General features: G+C 41.0%; 1 protein-coding gene and 1 long non-coding RNA gene across 2 annotated transcripts in view; both read left to right on the top strand.

Moving 5' to 3' along the window:
• Positions 1–18685, top strand: part of CABIN1 (calcineurin binding protein 1) — a gene marked incomplete at its 5' end in the record, with an annotated part of 116790 nt that overhangs the window by 59884 nt on the left and 38221 nt on the right. The window lies entirely within an intron of this gene.
• LOC309678681 lies at positions 8540–18394 on the top strand. Its single transcript, XR_014269773.1, has 3 exons — positions 8540–8869; positions 9695–9759; positions 18372–18394. It is a non-coding gene; the product is annotated as an uncharacterized lncRNA (long non-coding RNA).

Raw genomic sequence — 18685 nt, 5'->3', positions numbered from 1 at the left:
ACTTTCTCAGTCTCCTGAAAGGAATTAAAACAAAATGTGATTAAGCAGGTGAGTGAAAGTAGTGAAGTCCGTAGTAGTCAGTATTTTAGCTTGTTCCTCTGAACACTGAAATGTATTACTGTAATCCAACAAGGGAAGTTCCTGTAAGAGCTTGAGTAAAAAATTGTTTATTTCCAGGAACTTGATGACCTTTGATTTCAGTTGCCTACACTTCATCTCCACCAGTTTGCTTACTTACCTCCTGTCAATAAACAGTTTCACAAATTTGGCTTTCAAGAAATTGTTTAATTTTCTATAGGTTAGAGGAAGCAAAATCAGAAAAAACACAGACCTTTCACTTGAAGCACTTCCTAACAGTTACTCAGAATGAATTATGAATTTTGCTGGCTATTTGGTTTGCTGACACAGAATAAAAATCAGAATTGAAGACTCCTACCAGGTCATTTTCTATTTATATTTTTATCTCTTTAGAGCTGCTCCCTGTGTGTACATTCAAAGTGTATCAGCACTTATACTATGATCTCCTGCTTAGTAGACTGGAACTAGTATGAGTCATTAATATAATGGCGTTTTCTTAAGTATTCAGATGTTTGAGATAGTTTAATGAGCTTGGTGTAATGGCTAAAATGATTTCTATGTACATATACTAGTTTGTTCCTCTTGACAGACCACAGTAAGGGTTTAAAAGTATGTGTTGGGGGTTGTTGCTTGTTTTTTCTTAATTAGTGACATAACTATCAATTACAATATTTCAGGGTAACTGAGCTCCACTTAGTCCAGCGGTACTGACTCTGAAATGACTAAAGTACTTCCAGTGAGAAAAATTTGGAGAAACGGGAAGATATGCCAGGCTTTTATGTCTGTATAGCTCATCCGTGGAGAAGTGTGTAGCCATCCCAAACTCTGTGACACTTTAACACTGTCTTCTGTCATGACTGATCTACTTAATATCGAGTACGTACATGTTTATAATCCTTGTGTATGTCACAGCTAGCAGCAGATTCAGTGTTAAAAACCCTTAATGGAATCATAAATCAGATCTTAAAAAGAAGTGGGGATTACAGGCCATATAGTTGTATAATAAAGGAGGGAATTTCGATGTGAGTGCAGTGATTTCAAAAGCATTTCTTTGTAGCATGAGACAATACTCATAACAAGAATGTAAGTGTTGAAATAAAATACACATTCCAATTACTTTGTAAGCTGAAATACTGACAATGGGATCAACTTAATCTTTAAAAATTATATTTGCTGACACAGAAAGGTGATGTGTTTTGTAATGAAGTAGTTGTTTCAGCAGGCTCAAAAGAAAAACATCTGGCTTTATTTGTTTGCCCTTAGTCTGACAGCTCTGTACTAAAGGTCTTACTGGAAATTACTTCCCAACAGGTTTTAGGTCAGGATATCTTCATTGTAACTTTCTTTCCAATAGGGAAAAAAGCAAAAGTATTTTCCTGAATTAATTATACTAAGGCGAATGTTGCTTTCAGGACCAAAACAAAAAGATTTTACATATTTTAACATTTCAAGTAAAATGTACAAGTACATATACAGCCTGATTTTTTGAAAGTTAAGCTAATTCAAAACAAAGACTGAGATTTCAGAAGCTTAACCTTTTACCAAGTGTTTTTTAAAAAAACTTTTTTTAAATTTAAATTGCAATAGCAAATAAACAATATTCCATATAGTTTGTAAATAAAACACTAAGGTATAAAAGTATTAGAAACTGATGAAAACTGAAATTAACAATTGCTCGTCTCGTTTTTTGTATCAGAGTTGATCAGAATGAAAAATTAAACAATTACTGTTTGTTTGGCGCATTTATTCCTTGTTAGTTCTTCCTTTGCACAAATCTTGAAGTAAACATACTGCATCTCCTCTATATCTTTGACAGAGATGTTCTTGCTGCTTTGCAAGAACAGCAAAGAAAGAAAAATTATTTGTGAGTAATTTCTTCACTTTAAGTAAATGAGAATTCACCAGTTAGTGCCATATACTGGAAGAGTTACTCCTCCTGTTTGTCTCCCATAGTTCTTGTGGCCGTTGTTGTATGAAGGGTTTTTTTTGTTTTTGTTTTGTTTTTTTTTTTTTTCATCTTAACCTTGCAACAGTAACCCCCCAAAACAATAGTATAGAAAGAAACAAGAAATTTTTCACCATTTCATAACTGATCTGCAGTCCTTGAAGCACAGTTGATCCATATGTGTATCCCAGAAAGGAAATACAGTTTTCTCTATTGGGGGGAAGGTAACAGATAGGAAAATGCATCCGGAATACATTGTCATCAGTAAAAACAGGTCCTGCAGGCAGTGAATTCTTGTCTTGCAGGCTTTAAACATGAGCAACAGTAAAAGGACTTCTTGAGTTTTATTCTGTGTGCGTGCAAGTGTGTGTGTTTACGTGTACTTTAGGAGAAAGATCAGCTATAATGTTGAAGAGCAAAGATTTTTTAATCTTTGAATTAAAAATGAAAAAATGAAAGAACTATTATTTTAAAATATATTAGGCAGTAAAACTAATCTTAATAGGAAAGAAATGTTATCTTTAACAGTAGCTAACTGGCTAGAGGACTTAGTCCTGCTCCTGCGACTGAATTTCAAAACTAAGATTTTGGTGAGAAGATAGTAGCACAATGAAATACTAATGCACTTTCTTCAAGTGTATTGTTAGTTTATTCAAATATCTTGTAGAAGTATGAAAGCTAAAAAGAATTAGATCGTACTTCTGGGTCCAGTTGCAGCTATTTCCAGTCACAAAGAGTGGAAATCAGCTTCAAGATGCACTCACTGTACTTCACTGATGAGGGACTGCGCAGCGAGTGTGTTTGAAACGGAGGACGTCTAATGGCTCTTGATCAGAAAAAGTACTTGGGTTCTCAGCGTTGCTGGGTTGCAGTACAGAATTTCAAGTGAAGAAATTTCCAAAAAACAGTCTTCACTGCTTTGGAGATCATCAGTATCTGGATTAGGAACTTTGGTAAGTCAGTTCCTGCGCTGAAATTCAGAAATATCAACTACCATGTCATAAAACTTATGATTTCAGCTTGTGCCACCTGGCACCCAGGCACTTAGGGAGCAGAAGGATTTGGATTAGGGAAGAAAGGAGGAGAGGGAGAGACAGACAGGACTTAAGTGCCTTACACATTTCATGCCCAGAGAGCTCTCAGCCAGGACTTAGACAATCAGTCGGCGTGACCCTGCTGACAAAGCGTGGGAGAAAAGGGGAGAATAATTTTAAGCAGAAGGGTGGGTTTCTTCTTTGTATATTAGTGAACAGTGAGTATTGCTCTTTTTCTGAAATTTTTGCTGGAAATCATAGACGGTGTATTCTGGGCACAGCGTTAGTGTGACAACGTAGGCAGGTAAACCATTCACATGTAGGCCTATTTGCTGGGTTATTTTGTCACTGTCTTTTCAATATGTCACTTTTCTCCCTTCAAAATCTGACAAGTCTCTGCTTGCTTTTCGTGAATAATTGAGCCAGAATAAAATTTCCTGCCTCTCTATGTTCTCAAATCGATAAGGTAAAGCAAAGCAAAGTGTCTTTCTTCCTGAAAACTTCCGTCTGAGAGCTGTCTCCAGCAGCAGAATGAAGCTGACAAAATGAAAGGCCCACCAGGAGATGAGTCTGAATCTGAAGTCTTTTAAGTATGTGGGCAGCAAGGTGAAGACAGCAAGATGATATACCACAGGTTTCTGTTCCAAATCTCCTTCCAGTTTCTCTTATTCCTGTTGCTACTTTTTGACATATTCCTCTCCTATTTTTCCATTTGTATTTATTCTTTCTTCTTCCATTTGCCCTTTGAGAACAGCAGTTTAAATGTAGTGTGTGGACAAATAATGAGGTATTATTTTACATTTGTTTGTCCCTAGACAAAGGCAGCATATCGTCCATACGAAATTCCCAAAATAATAGCTTTATCCATAGGAATTCCTGGTTTTAGGAGGAGTAAGTCAGGTATAAAACTATATTGAATTGGTTAAAATACTCTTTCACAGTCAAAGTTGTGGTTTTCAAGCAAAATAGTGTCAGAAAGAAATGAATTACCCTTACTTGTTGAATATTGAAGAGAGACAGGTTTTGAAAAGATACAACTCTTCTGAAGGTCCAGATTTGGCACTTGCTGGTTTATGTTTCTCTTTGAAATTCAAAGGGAATAAAATTACCTCTTAATAAATAAGAAATATAAAACTATATATAAAGAGGTTATCTTTTGTTATCTTCAGATAACAAAATTGCTGAATATATGAAATGTGAAATACATTTTCCTCCCCTCCCTCCTCTTTATTCTCCTTAACCTCTATCTTTTTGTTACCTACTGACCACTGCGTGGGTTTAACTTTAGTGCAGGTATCATAGAATCATAGAATGGTTTAGGTTGGAAGGGACCTTGAAAATCATTGAGTTCCAACCCCCCTGCCATAGGCAGGGACATCTCCCACCAGCCCAGGTTGCCCAAGACCACGTCCACCCTGGCCTAGAACACCTCCAGGGATGGGGCCTCAACAACCTCTCTGGGCAACCTGTTCCAGTGCCTTACCACCCTCAAAGTGAAAAACTTCTTCCTGATGTTTAATCTGAACCTGCCCTCTTCCAGTTCCTCTTCCATTCCAGGTATGTTGTTCTGGTGGCAGCCGCCAATTCTGCCGCTCAGCGTTAGTGGTCTCCTTACAGTATTTCCAGAACTGATGGAAAAGAGAGATACCCCTTGAAAATACTTATATTAGACCCCAAAATTTACTATTCTGGATTTTACTGGGTTTTCTAGGCAAATATTCTGGTCTGGTCACTGTTGTTATCTGACTGCCAGAAAATTAAAAATATCTCAGTTAAAGGAAGCAAATAGTGCTGCTGAAGGAAGAATACTTTCTAGTTCCTGTAGGACTTCCATTGCACTGGAATCTTGAGGTTACTTTTATCTCTACAAGAAAAAAAAATTACCATCTGTAAGTGAAAACAATATCCTAGTTCCTTAAAAACAGAAGATGAAATCTACTCTTCCTAAGTGGAAATAGTTCGTGCTAGGATTTACAATGCATATCCTCTGAACTGAAGAAAATCATTTGGAAGTGGAACAGAATTTGAAATATATTGACCTTAACAAACTCATATGCTGTGTTTGCAAGGAAAGCTAGCACCCTTATCTCGGCAGCACAGAGAGGTCCGGAATCTTTCTTAACATCCGTTATTCCCTCCAGAACATTTCATCGAGAAATCCCAGCATGCAAAAGTTAAAAAAGCTTAAATGTGTAAAATCACTTCCATCTGGCTCTGAGTTTTGTAGCACTGGAGAGCTCACATCCCATAGGTGATTCTGGCCGAGACGTTCCTCAAACTTCCTTTGTTTGTTGTTGATTTAAAGATATAGAAGATTTAAGAAAAAAACAAACAAAAAACCCAACCCCAAAATAAAGCACTTGATGAAATGAGACTCTTAAAGAAGGAAACACGAAATATAAACTTGCCACTTTTTAATGATCTGAAATAGTGCTTTGCCCTCCTCCTTTCCCACCATAAATAACTAAAAGACAAGTATAGGATGTGGTCTTTGAGAATTAACAGCTGCACCTAGGGTAACTGTTCTTCTTAGAGATGGTTTGCTGCACTGAAAGTATTCATTATGAGTATTTATTTTTAAAAGGACAAATGTTAGGTCATCTTGTTGACTCTGGGCATGTTTCAAGTTCCCTGTAATTGCTCTGTCAGTCTTTTTCCCATCCATCCTTCCTTGCCAAAATGCATAAAGTATCATTGTTTCATTCCTGTATTTAAATTAAGCTTAAAGAGCAGTCAGTTAGCTGTTTCTACAGCCCTCATTTGCGCATTGTCTCCAAGTAGTTAAACAATTAAGAAAACGCTATTATCATCTTTTACCCCTAATCAGCCAGAAGACTTGAATAGTGTCCAAATACTGCGCCGTGTAAAAATTATTAATAAAAAGGCTTTTGCTATTACATAGTGTTATGTCTGAACCAAGAATCCGGGCGTAATTGTGCCAGCCATCTTCTGCAGCAGCCATTTCGCCTGCGAGCTGGAGCGGGCGGCTGCGGAGTAGAACTACCTAAACCAGAGAGGTAGCTTAGAGGTGTGCTTATGAGTGCGTGTGAATAACTCGAGGTTGTTTCTGATGTGAGCGCCAAACGTTTGCTCCCTTTTTGTGAGTTTACTCCCTTTTTGTGAACACCAAGTAGTTTTATCCACTTTTTATCACAACAGTACTGGATTTAGGGCATCTCTGTAACCTATCTTCTTCCTATGCGGCAGTCCCATGATACGTTTTTGGTTCCCCCAGGTATAGGTGATGCCGCTAACACTTCACTGAGCCTCTGTTTTTGTTTTTTTTTTTTTTCACCTTAGGTAACTAAATCTGAATTTTGCTCAGTGGCACCATAAGTTACAAACACCTACACGTGCAAACAGTGCAAAATTCATTCTGCTTGTGGAGGCTCAGACAATTAAATAGCGTGTGGTGTAGGAGTACGTGAGACAAACCTGGGAAATGTGGTGATTAAGAAAAATGCTAAATGAGAGAGAACGTAAGAAGCTTTTGGAACTGGACAGAATCAAAGAGAATCGGTGGTGAAAACCATATCCTTTTATACTCTAAAGAGACAGTTCTTTTCCTTTATTTCAGTTGGTAATGGACCTTTACTAAATAAACTGCTGTAAAGCGGTTTGAAGTCTAGGAACTCAGTATTATAATTCTTGTTTACCTTTTATTATAATTTAAAGATGTGTGTGTTCTTGCTGCTTTTTATGGTACCGTGACTGTTCATTGCAACAGCTAAAAGGCATTAATTAGAAAGTGAAATCCTTACATTGCTGTACTTAGGGCTTAAAGGTATTCAGTCATGCAGAACTTTTATATGACATAATTACCAATCTAGTGAACACCCAGTCCTTGGGCTATTAACTTTAAGCATTTTTACAATGTATTTCATTCCAGGTACAACAACTACTTAATTTGCATAAGTAAATGACAATACATAGGGAAAAACTTCGGTGCAATAGAGGAGATAGGAGCTCTGCTGTTAACTAAATGAGCAGATGGAAAAGGGCAGGTCAGAAAGAAGCCTGTTTGCATGAATACATCAAAAGTAAGTATTCATTTCAGTTCTGTATGTAAAACATAAATCTGTGTTACACATTCAAAAGATTAAAGGTTAATGGACTTTTGAAATAGTAGTGCCAAAACTGCATTGTTAATCAGTATGGCATGGGTTATTGCCTCTGGTAGCAAGATGTAAGAGGCAATGAAGGCATGGGTTATTTTAAAGAGTTGTAGTGCCCATAGTGAAATCTTAGCTTTAAAACAAAAAAGCTGACTTTTACGGTTTAAGTGCGGAGATAGACACAGGGTGCTGTTGGTTAACATAATTTTATACAAGATAAATAGGATACCTAAATTATTCTTCAGCCTTTTTTTTCAAGATGCTGTTAAGGATAAATATGTATATTTAAAGTATGCAAATTAGTAGGAAGGGGCAGGGTATATGGGGCTTTCAGTGTGGGAAGCCTAAAACTGATGTGGTAAGAAGAAAGGAACATGAAGAAATGAAAAGAAGGGTAGGAAGTGGCTAAAATGATGGGAAAGAAAGATAACTTCAGCAACTGACTTCTGCATAGCATGTGGGGGGACTATTGCAGTTGTGGAGCCGGCCATTAAACCTGAGGTGTGAATAAACAGCATAGATTTTGAGCACGTCACAATAATCCTAGCAATCAAGAGGGTAAAAACCAAACCAAGCCCCTGCAATGCTTCGAAGGGCAAGGAGGCCTGCTTGCCCTGCTCGCAAAAGTGAGAGGAGGAACGAGTAAAGATAAAATGTTTAAACATTTGTGATGAAGGTTAATCAGGAGGGGAGCCCAGATGAGTGGCTGGGAAAAGACGATAAATTTCGCTGTGCTAAACTCTGATTGAGAGAGTCACGTCAGACAGTTTGCGAGGCAGGATTAGATAGACTGAGGCTGGCAGTGGACTGGCACATGTTTTGGGTCTCTGAATATGGGATTGACTGAATGCATCGAAAGTATGGAGAGGGAAGGATTGGGGGGGAGGGAAAGGGTGAGGGTAGACCTTTGTTTTCCCCTTCAGATAGTCTGAGAAAAGGGCAAAGGATGTAATGAAAGAGGAGGCAAAGGAGTGGTGAAAGAAATGTGCCACCAGCACCCCCTGGTATTGCAGAAGCTGGAGATCAGTTAAAAAACCCTAGGGATGGGGGAGGGGACGATCTGACAGCATAAATACAAGGAAATGGTGTAAGAGGATTGTCCTGCCATTCGGTGAAAGGTGTTTCAGCGGCATGAAGGGGAGCGGCAGCGTAGCACGTTGCAGGGGTGAAGGCCCTGCGGGCACCCAGCGGCCATGGCTGCAGCGGCTGGTGGGGAGCCCGTGGCAGGAGGCCTCTGCCTCTCTCCTCTGCTCAGAGCATCCCGGCGGGCTTCCCCCGCTCAGCACCGTGGGGAGAGGAGGCAACCGGCCACGCTGGCGAAAAATAGGTCACGAATAGGCCTTCGGTGATGGCGAGGTGAAGGGCGATGAAGCGGCACCAGCGGGGTTAAACCGGGTCAGGGAATATTTTGGGAAGGTTTGGTGGACAGGTGGGAGCAGATAACTGTTTTTTATTAATGCTTGCAAACCGACAGGAGCAGCTGTTTACTCGCTTGCTCTAAGTGGGGTGGCTCCGAGCCAGGCTCGGCAATAATTGGGACCAACATCCTATGTCAAACAAGACCGTCCTCCGGCAGGAGAGTGAGCAAACAGCTCCAGCCCTGCTTGCCGCCCCCACTCGCACAGAAAGAGGAGGAAAAAAAAATTAAAAATAAAAAAAAAAAATAAATAAATAGCTGCGGCGACAGGAAATCTAAGGTATGCGGTTTCCAGAGGTCGGGCGAACTCCGGTGCGAGAGGAAGCGTGAGCCGCGGGGGCGGCGGGGCCCGGCCCGCTCGGTCAGGTGGGGGCGCGGAGGCGGCGCGGAGCGGAGCGGGGGCCCGGGCGGGGGCGGGCGCGCTCCGGCTCGGCGGGCCGCCGGGGAACTCCGGCGAAGGCAGCCCGCCACCGCCGCCTCGGTAATGGTGAGTGCCGTGGGCGGCCCCGCCGCCGTGGGAAGCGGCCGCCCCGCGCGGGGCGGGCGGGGGAGGCTGGAGGGAAACTTCCCCCCCCCGCCTCCATCACCGGCACACACACCCCACCGCCCCGCCGGCAGGCCGGGGCCGCAGGGAGGGAGGGAGGGAGGGAAGGAGGGAAACGAGCCTCTTGCTCGGCGGAGAAGCGGCGCCGGCGCTGCCGGCTGCAGCCAGGGCGCTGGGCTGCGGGGGGGATGCCCCGGGGGGAGGCGGGGGCGGCGCGGGGGACGGATGCGATGTTGTAGTAAGTTTGCTTTCTCTCTGCCACCAGAAGCGCGAATAGCTGCCGGCTTCCCTAAATTGTAGGGCGTTTCTCGGTGCGGCGAGCCTTTTCCCCTTCGGTTTGCCCGCGGGGGTCAAAGCCCTTCCCCGGGCCGGGCCCCGCGGGGAATCCCCTGCCCCGGGGCCGGGCGGGCTCCGGGCGCCCGCGGGGTTCACCCGCAGCGCGGAGCCGGCAGCCGGGCGGGAGATGTGCTCTGGTGACATTTGCCGTCGTGGTTGGGAAATACTTCGTTACTTCGGTTCGCCTTCGGTTAGAGGCGGTAACGGATCTGCTTTGCTGCACAGAGGAGAATCCCGAGAGCAATGGGAAACGGAGGAGCCGAGAGAAGTTTGGAAGGGGGGACGAAAGGGTGAGGGATTTTTTTTGTTTTCTTTTGTTTTCTTCTGTCTGCATTGTTTGGGATTTCTCGGTCTCCTTCCTCCACCCCCTTAGTGGTATGAATTATTTAGCACCCTCGTTTTCAATTCAGCCCTAAAGCTTGCAAGGGGAGGCTTTCATGTCTAGAAGGAAAAAAAAAAAAAAAAAGAGACGGTAGGTCTGTAAAAATCATGTCTGGCACAGAGCAACCCAGCTGTGATCTCTGGTGTGCACTCTGCTGTTCTGCCTACGACAGCCGGGCTCACACTGGAGATTCCCCTTCTTAACGGTGACCTAACAGAAAAGCCTGTTGTTCAGTAACTGTTTTGCATGAGCTACTATGCTGTAGCAGTTGCTGCTTCATTCAGCTAAAGAGAGAGAGAGGATAAGAGGATTCCAATTTAATTAGCAGTTTGTTAAACCCAGTCAGCTTTGTCTGGTCACATGTTTATAATTTTAGAACGTATGTCTTAATTGCAGTAAATTCTGGTGGTGTGCATAAAGCAAGGGCTACATGCTGTTTGCGGCATTGGCTGTGGCAGCTTCGTGGCTCTGGTTTTTTTTTAATTTGCTGCAGCATGTGTTTATTTGTGCAACGGCAGATTTTTCTGTGTGCTGTGGGTATTTTGCATGAAGGAGATCTAGGAATTAAAGCATATGCTGTGGAGGGTTGTATTACTCAGGGAGCTGCGAGATGTGTCTTTTTTATTGGAGCGTATTCAGGTTGACATCTTGAATACCCAGATATTGTTCTGGTTGTTTTCAATAATAGGACTTTTGTGTGTTTTTAGCATCTTTAATCGGAGTCTGAAATATTGTAAATGTTGAGGCCTTCCTCACTCCTCTTCCCCCTCAATAATTACTCTGGTTGTTCTCAAACAAATAATTCCTATCTTGCAATATCCCTGAAATCAAACACCAGCAGACTGTACCCTGTCTTCTGCCTAGCTGTCTGAGTCACTGCCATGCCTTGTGCTAGATTAAGCTGTTATAGTATTGCTGCTGGTTGAATATGGAAGATCCCCTGTGTATACTGTGATTTACATTACTGTAAATAGGGTAATTGAATTATAGCTTCTCTGCTATGTCTTGTGCCTCTGGTGTTGTCAAAGATCAGCCAACTTTAGTTGGGGTGCTAGGCAGGCTGCTGCCTAAATGTTTACTCAAATTAGACATTTCCACTAACTCTTATAATTGGGCAAAGTACTACTTTTGTTCGTTTGTTTGCAAACCCTGTATTGCTGAGGAAGCCCTGGGAGTCTCTGAAAGCAAGATAGTATTAGGTGTTAACACAAATCCCCACCCCTGCAAAAAAAAGAAAAAAGTAAACCACTTGAAAAACAAAGTTAATGAAATTATTTTTTGTTGCATGAATTCCTGTATCAGAGGAGAAAAGATATTCTGAGGTTAGCTATGGGTGTATAACAGTAAGAGATTTTTTTGCCTTTTATAGCAGTCGGGGCTCGTTCAGGGCCTGCACTTGCTGGACAGAGAAGGGACGTGTTCTATGGACACTGCTGTAGTCGGGGGAGAAGAGGTAGTGAAATGAGTTACCTGTCAGCTCCTAATAAGTTCATTTGAAAATCTTAATTAGGATGAAATGTTCAAACTCACGTAGAGCTTTAGTTGTTTGAGAGAAGTATGTCTTCTTCAAGGCTTGACTCCTTTTGCTACTGCATATGTCTTTTTCTGGTTCATAACTGCTAATACAGGGTATTTGTTTCTTATTACCTATTTTAAATAAGCTGCTTCCTGCCCTCAGCTTCAGCTGATAAACAGTTTGAAATCCAGGATGTGTACTTCTGTCATTCCTAAGCCAGTATGAAACCTCAGACACAACTGTGACCTTCAAATATGAACTGTCATGTATTTGCAAACACATACCTTTATAAAACTGGCATTAAAGAAAAGGAATAGGGAACCCTAGTCAGATCTTGCCTTTTAATCTCAGATCAGAATCCTGCTTTTCCACTAGCTCCTGTTGTCATTTTACCTCTGTCAGAACACTAGAGGAGTTTAGATTTTTGTTCAGTTCAGCTCTCCGTTGCTTTTGTTCTTCTCAACATTGATGAAAGATGCAAGTATTTCTCTGTGCTTGCAGATTGTGTGCACATACCAAAATACCAGCCGGTGATGGAACATGCCATTCCTGTTGCTTTCCAAAAGGCTTTTAGAATTTGGTGGCTAGTAGTGAGCAGTTGAGTATAATTTTTTTTTTTTAGTACCATCCCTGGTATGTATGGCATTTTATATTTTTCTCCTGGTTCATAGTACTTGTTTATATTCATGCTGTTATAAACATTGACAGTTCTCCATTATATTCCCATGTGCAGCTGTCTTAATTTTTGTAAATAACTTCACAGCATATTTGTTGAAACTTATTCGCTTTTTCCATAATCTAGATTTGTTCCTAAATAAGCTGCAAAAACCCTACCTATGTATATTATGAAGATAGTGGCTCATAAGTTGCTAAACATGAGTCTGAGGTCATAACAACTGTAATGAAAATTTGATGAAACGTTGCCAGTACCCAACCAGAGGGAGTCGTTACAACTACATATTGATATGTCACCTTCTAATGACGACACTGCTATTTCCTGACCAAGCTGCAGTATGTACATTACACAAATCTGTTTGGGTTTGTGTCGCATCAGCTCTATTTTTCATACTTACCAGGTCAGTCAAGAGAAGCGATGCCCAACCGCTCGCTGAGGAAAAATGTACTCTTTTGAAAAGTCCGTATGTGGTCCCCGAAAGTTAGATGATGTGGCTGCATGACCACTTGCAATACTCTAAGAGAAACTCATGTGTCTGAACGATGCATTTTAGCCAAAAGAAGAGTGTTTCTAGGTAATTTTTTAGGAAGATGAAATTTTATATCAAGATGAAATTAAGCTGAAGGCCCTTTTCCAGTATTTTTAAAGATTATCACTTGATTGTATTTTATGAGCTGCCATGTGATACCGCTTCAGAGGGTTTTCTCTTTTCAAAAACTGATGGAAGCTAGTAGCAAGTGTTCTCTGGACCTTTTGATTTATGTTCCTTCAGCCTTAAAGATCTCTTTCAGCAGGATGTCCTAATGCCATGTACTCTAGTGATTTGGTGCTGACAAGAAAGAACATTGAGTACTTGATCAGTATTGTTTAATTAAATGATAGCATTTTCCTCCGCACTGCTCATCTAACCTGAAACCCTCTCACTTTTGGTATTTTCTGAGATTTTGAGTCTAACTTGGTGATATATTTGTAAAACATACAGGTGGATGATGTTACTTTTTCAAAGCATTTTGTTAATATGCTGAAATAATTTGCGAACTCTGGGATTTTATAGTTTCTCATTTTGATATTTTAGTGTGTGTGTGTCATTATGCAGAAGATGGTCTAAAAGCTGAAAGACACTGTGCTATCAGTGCAGGGATGCTGTATGTCAGCTGTGGGATGGGAGTGGGCAGTTAAGCATTTTGTTTGTTTAAAAGTAAGGGATGTAGGATTGAAGAGCAGTTTTTGTTGGCATAAAAACTTGAATATTTTGGCAAAATAACTTATTAGCACTCTGCCAGCCTAGTTTAAAGTACTCAAAATCAGTTGAGTCTTGTATGTAGAGACTGTCGTGCTGTTTAAAGGATAATCACTTATATTTTATGTATTGGGTAATCAGTAAGTTGCATCTAGAAGTTGGATATTTAAGTAGGTGAAAATGTGTTCCTTCAAATCCTGTGAAATGCTTCAAGCCTACTGAAATAGTAAAAGGTGGCATCCTGTACTAGGAGACCCTTACTGCAGTTCTACAGCATGAAGAATCTCCAAACAACTCATAATTCTACATGAATAACATTCCAAATGTCAATGATTAGCATACCTCTTAATGTTACAAAGTTCTTGTCCTCCTTTTCTTTCTAGTACCATGTATACTGCACTAGATGATGGAGGTGAATCAATGTAAGCTGCTTAGCGATAGACAACTTACAGGTACTCATAAGGCAAGTAGGTAAGATTTAGCATTTTTCCTTTGCTGCGCTATCATTCTGCACAGCCTTTTGAACATCTGTCTTATGTTTAACTTATTCTCCATTTAAGCATTGGCCTGTTGTTATTCCCAGAGGAGTGGAAAGGCTACCTTTGGAGAGTGAAACATTTGAGACTTCTCTCCAGACTTTAACTCTTCTGTCCCTGCATTAGCTCGCTAGGTACTTCTAATCTCTCCTCTTCATACCGAGGCTTTGCTGTGCTGTACTGCTCTTGCATTCATTGAAGGCAAGATTGTTGTCAGGATAACATTAGTAGTACACTGTGCCAGGTTCAACTATTTTTGGGTGTTACCAGATGTAGGAAAAAATTATAGTTGGTAGCTCTGTGTTCTGAAGCAATTTCCCATTTTTCTTAAAATTAGGCTGAGGTAACCCTCCCTGTGTCTAATACCAGTTAAAGTTCGTGTATGCTGCTAGCTGTTTACTTTGGAACCTCTGGGAAGATGGGGACAGTCACTCTAGTGACAGAAGTGGGCAGGTCTAGGTAAAAAAAAAACCTCACGATCCTGATACTTACCCTTCTCTGGGAACTGACAGCTTCTCCCAGCTTTGTGTTAGCCCCAATTCTTGTTCTGGTTCTGCAGTCCCTCCTTTAGGAATAAGAATGAGTAGTGGGGCTCCACCTTGGCATGCCACTGATAGAGTCCAGAACTGCCTGCAGACTTGCCAATTGGCGTTTACCTCCCCTAACATTTGTCATCTGTTATGACTTACTCATCATCCTTTGCGTTCAGGGGAGATAGTCGTTTCTAGCGCGTAACTCATCACATCCTAAGATGGAACCTCTAATAGCTCAGGTGAGCCACATCCCCTAAGTGCCTTTTTCTCTCTGTAAAAGGATTCTAGGTGATATAATTAAATGTGTGTGTCTGTATCCTAGACACACAGAGTTAGATTAAACGAATCCCACATGTTGTTGAAAAGTGAGTTTGCTAATGTCTGCAGGGGGCTAAGGCAGTAGCCTGCCCACTTCCAGGCAGATGGATGGACTGTACCAAGATTGTTCCATTAGCTTTGGGTACAATTTGCATCTGATACCAGGCAGTCTGGTTATAGCAGACACGCAGAAAAGATGTAAGCATAAAAATCCTCTTAAAACAATGAAAGGCTGTCTGTTAGGCAAAACCAGAACCCCTGTCACTCTCTAGATATGCCCTGCTAACCATTTATTTTGATGGTAAAGAAATCTTGCATCTGGCCCCTGAGAATGACTAAAGAAATGCAAAATCCTTGTAAAGAGTTTTCCTGTCAAGGGTTTAATGTTCTTCCATTAGGTTTCTGCATCAAGTTATTTGCTTATTAGAAGATCTAGAAGAATTCTATATTTTTTTATTTATGTGCTTTATATTCTCCCAAAGAAATAATTCCAGGTTCTTTCAGACAGGGACAGGACGTAAACCAAAATTTACCCCAATAAAAGACACTGAAGTAATGAAGGCATAATCAGAAATTCCAACATGGGTGAGCAGACACCTTTCTCGGTGTTTTCTTTTGAGTAGATAGAAGTGCCTTTCTAAATCTCTGGATGACTTTTCTTCTGCATCCCTTTGGCAAACCTCTTTCTCTCTTTTTTTAAACCCTGGATTGGCTGCAAGACACAGTGAATGACACTTACTGCTGATAACTTAATTCCTTTCCTAACCAATCCCCTTTTCTTTCTTTCCTAAAATACAGCTGGTAAAAGGGAGCAACTTCTGGAGGAAAGACAATAAATGTACTTAAGTAATTTGTCCAAAAGGGTTTTTATCAATCAGTGACCTTCCAACTGGGGGATGTGTCCAGCTGTCCAAAAGGGAACCCTTTTTTATGTTGGTAACGGGGGGATCAGCGTTCCACAGCTATATCTTCAAATCTACCTTTGCTTTAGCACCCCAGATTTGCAGAGTAGAGAAACGAGGGGCCGGGCAAGAGGGAATCTAAGGATTGTTTCTTAGAGTACTCTGGGGAAGAGTACTCGACTGGCGCTGTTGGTATTAACCTGGAGAAGTAGTGCGGGAAGCTGTCGTCTTCATCTAGGGGATGACACGTTATGCACATGCCTCCTGTATTTCCCCGATTTTCAAGTGGGTGATGTCTGCCTGAGGCACACCGTTGCAGAGCTCCGGCGGGAACGCAGCTGTGTCATTGCTTGAACAAGATCACACCTTCAAAACAGGCTTTAAGAGAACAGCCTGTTGCTCCTTCTCACTTTCTTCTCTGTCATTCTTTCTGTTGTGGCCATGGAGTAGAATGGATTCTTTATTTCCTTTTTGTCATAATCTAGTTAGCCATTTCCCTTTAAAAAGAGACGGTGTGACTTTCTGTTGACATCGTTGTGAAATCACATGGTACATGGGAACCATCTGAGTAAAAACTGCTCAAGCCTCCTGACAGTGAACAAAAACTTCTAGATTCTGCCTGGCAAACAGCCAAACCCAATGTTTTTTTTGCAAAGGCTGTCTGTAGACCTCAGTTTCTCTTTCACTAATTTCACCTGAACTTGTAACTCGTCCTCTTAAGAAGGCATTTCTGGTTTTATGTAATTACTTATGCAGCGAGGAAATGACTCCCTTTCCCTGCCTCGCGTGTGTATGGCCCTGACTCATGCTCACACATAGTAGTCTCTCCGAGTGGGGATGGCTTGGGTGTTCTTTTCATAGGGTTAAAGCCAATTTAATATCAAGTCAACTGTAAAATGATGGTTCTAGAAATTGAAAAATCTGAAATTTAAGACTCTGAAAATACATTGTGTTTTGAAGAGACAATAAGAGTTGAAAATTGTCCATTATATTTCGTTATCAGTATATAATAATTGGAGCATGTGGAGCATTTTCATTTGTCAATATTTCTAGTGCTGTTCTCTTGCTAAAATAATGCTGCAGAATTCCACGGTTCTTCCAGAAAGCGTATGTGCTGTTCATTCGCTTCTAAGTCTGTGTGCATTTAAAAAAGAAAAAAATAAAAAAAAGAAAGACAATATTTACATTGTGAACCAGGAATTGTAATCCTGCTTGGTTCTGACTTATTAAAAGGAAGTTGCCACAGCTTTGCCTTATTTCTGTTTCCTTTTCCAGGCTGATAAAATGTAATTTCTGTATTAGCACACTATTTTTGATCTTCTGTTACTGTACAATGTGAACAAGACTTAACAGCAGACAAGAGGAGTACTGCTTAAATACTCTGAAAAAGTTTGTAAGATTTTTCTGCAGTTGGCTAAGGTACTCACAGAAAGCAGGGGCTGCTTTTTTTTTTTTCCTTGATGGTACAAGTCCCTGTAGCTAATAAGTTTAATATTCTGTATATAGCTGCTTTCATTTCTTAATACTTTTGTACCCACTCGGATTCCTGTTCACAGAATTGGAAGTGTTCCACTATATACTGAATAGCATTGTGGATGAAATGAAGAATTGAGGAAGAAAAATAATAGAATTATCTGTAGAAAAGAAGAAAGGCCAAAATCAGGTGACAGAGAAAAATAATAAGAGACATGGGAGCGTGTTAAGATTGGATGAGAAAAGGTGATTTAGTAATTTGCTGAATGGGGGAGGGGGCAGCAGTTTTAATGGTTACGCTCAGAACTAGCAGGAAGTCACGCGTCATGCAAACACAGGCCGAGTTGAACGCAAAATAGAGTGATGCTTACAGAGAGGAGTAGGGATATTCAAGGGTCTGTGCTGTACTTTTTTAACTGAAAAGAGTGAGGTTTTGAATCCTGTGTGTTGCAACCATTCAGCTTGTACCATGTTCCTTTCCTTTTCAGGCCCCCAGTGCAAGATCTTATGTTGACCTAGATAACTGCGAAGAGAGGACATGAGTAAAGCTAGTAGTACTTCAGTATGTTGTGCTTAACCCTGTAATAAAACATAGACTTAAAAAAGTAAAAATGTTTTAGGAAAATGTGAGCTTTCCCGAGATTGTGCAGTTGTGTTTGCTTCAACTTCTGATTTTAAAATATTGTGTAGGTTCTTGCATTATTAATCGGTGGCTTCTCTGCACCACTTTATTAGCTGGTTTATTTGTTTTGTCACATTTTATAACAATGTTTAAATACCATTTAAATTAGACTTGTTTTTCGTAAAAGCTCTTCTTAATAGGACATTACTGAGATTGACAATTACTGGCTGAAGTAGTGTTTGCTTTTGCTTTGGTCACTTGAAGGCAGCAGTGGAATTGAGCTTGTGTGTGGTGCACCTTGCCCTTCTGGGACTCTTGGGAAAAAAAAAAAAGAAAAGAAAAAAGAGGGAATTGCGTCATAAGTGATCGGAGGTCTTTATTTGTGGCAGTAGTTGTTTCATGTGTTTGCTTGTTACATGTGAATTATATCATCTGAAGTATGACTAGCCCTTCTCCATTTCATTAGGAAGAGAAATCGTGGAGCATTGAGAGAGTAAAGTTTGATCTCTGCTCAGAAAATGGCTCACTCTGAAGCCCTGCAGTGTCAGCAGCAGCCATCCCCTGAGAAGTTCGGGTTTTGTTGAGAACTGTCAGCCTTTCCTCCTTGGAGAGGCATTCCTAAACCCCAGGGAATCCCCTCCCGTAAAGTTTTGGAGTAAGCAGTGTGGAGGAATAATAAGTACTTCCTTCCTTTCTATTTTCAGTGACTGAACTAGAAAGTATCCACTATTGCTGTAGCTCGTGCTCACAAAACCGCGTGCGGCGTGGTCTTCTCCTCACTCTCCTCCCTGAGTCTTCAATTCTTCTGCAAGGGGAGGCTGTGCAGCAAGCTTCAAGCTGAAAAAGATTTTAAAAGCGTCACCAGGAGTATGGTATACTGACTTCATTACTCAGTTTCATATTTAGTGTAAAATTCGATATTAAGTTATCCGCAGAATTTTCTCGTACTTCCAGATTTATTTTTTTTCTGGCAGTGCGTATCAGGCTTGATTCCCCCACCCCCAGCTCTCGCAGAGTG

The sequence above is a fragment of the Vanellus vanellus genome (assembly GCF_965231255.1).
Source record: "Vanellus vanellus genome assembly, chromosome: 16".
NCBI lineage: Eukaryota > Metazoa > Chordata > Aves > Charadriiformes > Charadriidae > Vanellus > Vanellus vanellus.
The sequence above is the reverse complement of the archived record's forward strand: the minus strand, read 5'-3'. Positions and strand labels throughout refer to the sequence as shown.